Source organism: Solanum tuberosum, unplaced genomic scaffold, assembly GCF_000226075.1.
Source record: "Solanum tuberosum cultivar DM 1-3 516 R44 unplaced genomic scaffold, SolTub_3.0 scf00007, whole genome shotgun sequence".
Taxonomy (NCBI): Eukaryota; Viridiplantae; Streptophyta; class Magnoliopsida; order Solanales; family Solanaceae; genus Solanum; species Solanum tuberosum.
This window is the reverse complement of record NW_006238933.1, coordinates 3,219,231-3,223,593: the sequence shown is the minus strand read 5'-3', so window position 1 is coordinate 3,223,593 and position 4,363 is coordinate 3,219,231.

Here is a 4,363-nt window from a genome sequence, read left to right as displayed (position 1 = left end):
TTATCTCAATATCTTATGAAAACCCTTAAGTTGTAGGTATTTGAAGTTTGAAGGAAAGCATAAATACTGCGTCGCAAAAAGGAACAAAAAGGCTTAAAAGAACGAAGAAATGAAGGCCTGAGGATCGCCGATTCGACTTGGCGAGTCACCGAAGGGTCTTACTTTACCTTTTGTTCGAGTGTGCTGAGCCTTGAACAAAAAGGATCAAGTCGGCGGAAAAAGGGAGCAGTCGGCGCATCGCCGAGAAGTTCTGCGAAGTAGTACCATGTCACCCAATAACCCAGAGCACGACGATGTTGAAGGATGGTACAAGACGGCGATGAACTACACCGAAAGGTCAATCGCCGAGTTGATCGGCGATTCCGACTAACGACGCCGAATGATCCACTGCAACAAAAATCTATGAAAACAATAAATACTAGTTAGAGTTGTAGTTTTAAGTGTCGAACAATTATTATAATTTTCATATAGAATAGTATTTTTTGATATTTTTTCTCTAAGTTTGAGTGAGTTTTGAAGAATTGAAGATCCAAAGGGTTTCATCTCCAAGATTTGGATTTAGGTCTCTTGGATTCTTCAATTTTGGCCTGTATCAATACTTAAATCTCCATACCCAGTTGAATGCGAGTTCAATTTGGTATAAATTTCTATCTCTTATACATGTGTGGCTAAAAACCCCAATTATTGGGGTGTGATTTAAACGTATATGGGCTAAGATAATTGTTGGGTCTTGCTTGCTAATAGTCTATTCGTAGTTTAAATGTGATTTCGTTTAGTGGTTGTGGATGAATTTAATGAATTTGTAGTTGCAAATACAAGTTTATTATGTATTGTCGGCTTGCTCGAGAGAGAGGTCGTAAAACTAAGATCACTAGATTGATGGCCATTGTGAGTGGGTCGACACGAGGTTTAGCTCGAGAGAGTGAACCCTAGTCCCATGTCCACACACTCAGCTCAAGAGAGTGAGTGGGTTAAGGCGTATGCTGGTCTTCATGCGGCAACTGGGTGTCCGAGAGGAACGCATTTGAAACGAGGTAAGTTGCTCGAGAGAGAGCCTATTCCCTTAAAGTCTAGCCTAGTCACAATTATTCTATGAATCTTCTATCGAAAGAATGTACGCAATAATCTAGCTTAACCCGTATTCCCATCACATCCCAAGGATCCTCTCTCATTACTTAGAAATCCTTGTTTATTTTGTTAGTTTTACTACGTAGTGACAAAACCCCCCATTGTTAATTGACAGTCTTCTGTCCCCCTTTAATTTATAATGTTTTTAATTGTTAATGTCTTTAGCTACGACTAGTTAGAACTAAATTTTATTTCTCTATTAATTTTCAAACACACTCTCTTGGGAACGATCCCAACCCTTGGTTGGGTTACTAAACTATTGTACGATCGTAGACGCTTGCATCAGAAGTTGTGTCTTGATTACGCAAACATCAAAATGGCGCCGCTACCAGGGAGTGGTGTTATTTGAGAATTCTTAATTTAATAAAATTTTTGTTCTCCTTAGTTGTAGTTTACTTACTTTACTTTTAGTTTTGTTTTCTTTTGAGTTGTTGGTTCCATGCAGACACTGTGAGAATGGCTTAGGAAAGTGGTGTCAAGTTAGCTTAGGTGAACCAAGAAGTCAAGGGTGACTTAATGTTAACTCTGCTGGTAACTCAACTGAACAACTTGGCCACCAAAATCTCAGAGGTGGAAAACCAGTGCAACTGCAAGGAGAGGTGCATACCCCCTCATGAGAGGAAAAGTCTAGAGACAGAGAATAATCATGTTGAGAACACACTACAAATCATTCTCCAGAAGATCACTGATCAAGATCGAGTGCTAGAAAATGTGAAGGAGAATATTGAGGTGTTACATAAGATGATTGCATCTCACTCTAGATCTATCCAGCTGATCAAAGCACTCATGAATTTTGCAGTGCCTCATCTCCACCCAAATGATCTATTGGGGTTACCTAGTGACACTAGGGCTAACCCTAATAACGTAGAATGAGAAAGGACTTGCGTCGTGCCACTACGTAAACTACGGCGCTTCTTCAGAGGCAACCCAAGGTTTTAATCAGCTCTAATTATTAGTTTACAAATAATGGTGTGTTAGTGGTGCAGGTTTAAAGGCGGAAAGTGTCCAGAAAATGCAAAATGGCGAGCAAAATGGTTAGTCGGCGAATCGTTAAAGAGGTCCGCGAGCCTAACCTGACCTGCTGTTTGGCTCAACACAAGGTATATCCGAAGTCTGTAAAACTCGGCGAGCTTTGGAAATTATTGGCGAATCACTGACCATGTCGGCGATCACAATGGAAATCGTCGTTTAGACCCCCCCCCCCCCCGCATAAACCAGAGGTCCTATAAATTTCGGGGAAGAAACTAAACAGTCGGTGTTCCGTCGAGTGAGTAGGCGAGCTTGACTAAAGTCGCCGAGTGGGCATAAAACTGGATGGTTTTTGCAAGCCAAAGGTTTAAAAGTTTCAACTTCATTCACTTTCCCTCACTTTTTATCTGTCCAAACTCACACCTGCACTCTAGTTTCTATATTTCTTCAACTTTTAGAGCATTTTAGTTGTTGAATTGTGATCGGACTTGGATTACATTCCCGCTTAGCATTTCAATCCTCTCCTTAGCGACACAAAAGGTTAGTTTTCTATGCCCCAAGTGTAATCTATCCTAAACTATACTCATTTGAAATAGCTTGATCTGGTTAAAGTGTACTACTACTCCCTGAGAGGATTCGATTGTTTATATGCATGATTTAATTTGATATCCTTGCTCGGGTAGTTGCGACTGTTGAATTCCCGTAATTCCATGCCTTAAACTGGATTAAAATTTTGAGGGATTGTGCATGAAAGTCACTGGATTTGAATTTAATTTGACTTGGGAAAGCTGTAATTTTATTTTCAGGGATTGCAGGGTTGGATTAAAGAAAATGGGTTGAAACTAGGCACATTGAGCCATTTGGCGAGTTAAGTCAAGCTCGCCAAACTTCTCGGCGGTTTACCTAACGTCCCCATTTTGCCGTTATTTTAATGCTATATGTAATGTTAAATTCTGCGCCTCAAACGCATTCGGCGCCTCGCCGAAAGACTACCTGTTGGCCCTTCGTCTGCACCTAAATAATTTATGTGCGCTACACTCAGTTCAACGCCTAAGTTGCTGAGCGCTTCACAAAATGGTTCGGTGAAGTAATTCTGAAATCAAACAGCCTTAGTTTTGTCTGAATATTTTTTCAAAGATTTGCAGAAATTGCTAGACCGAAAGTAGCTGGAAGAGATATGCCACCCCGACAAACAAGAGCGGAAAATTTCAGGAAAAATACAAAGGCGATAGATCCTCCCAAAAAAGATAATGAGGGTAAGAAACCCAGTGCAAGCAAGAAACCAAATCACTGAGACCCCACTATTCCCTCATGGAGACATGGATTCTTCACAGCGATCCACTCATTTTCGGCGGCTCATGATTTGGACAGTCTTAGTAAGTCAGCTGTCGCGGTTCCCCCTGAGGTGACTTCGGGCACTGATGCCCTGATTCAGAGTGACAAATCGGGCACTGATGCCCAGACAGATGGAGCGACTGCTTAGACAGGATCCCCTCTTTACCTCCCTCTCTGATTTCATTATTTTTAAATATTGGATAATCTTATTTGCATTTGAGGACAAATGTTTTTGTTTGTGGTGGGGTGAGGCTCACACCTTTTTTGTGCTAATATTGTTTGTGCTTCGTGTATTTATTTGGGCTGTTTTATTTGAAATTGTGATAATAATGCTTTTCTGTGGATGTTCGAGCTTATGACTTTTTTTTTAAATTACGGAATGAGTTTGACCCTTCTGAATTTTCGCCACCCTTTATATGCTTGTGAATGTGGTTGTTCCTTGGCAAATTTGAGTCTCGGTTTTGATCAATACCGATGACTTGAATAGTGCTTCAAATCAAACGAACATGAATGTACAGCTACGATGAGACCAAATGAAGTTGCATAGACAATATGTGAACTCTTTGCATCTCGTTGTGATTAGCCATTTATCAAATCGATTCTCTTGTGATGACCGTTGTACACTAGCAAAAGTGTGGAGTCTTATTTGACTTTAGTGTTGATGCCTTGTGTGATAAGCTTACCTGGAACCATGCATGACAACACCTAGAATTTGCCATGTTGGTCCGATTGACTAAGTAAGACTTTCGCTAGATATGATCTTAGGCAACTTCAAAGAGTGTGAACCAATTTGACATATACCTCTTTTGTGACCTACCTTGTGAGCGTGTGATTCTCTGTTGAAAAATCTTTGAGCCTTACCCTTCTTTGGAAGAAACTTGATGAAAACTAGACCATTCTTAATCCATTACCTATAATCCTCTTGAATTGT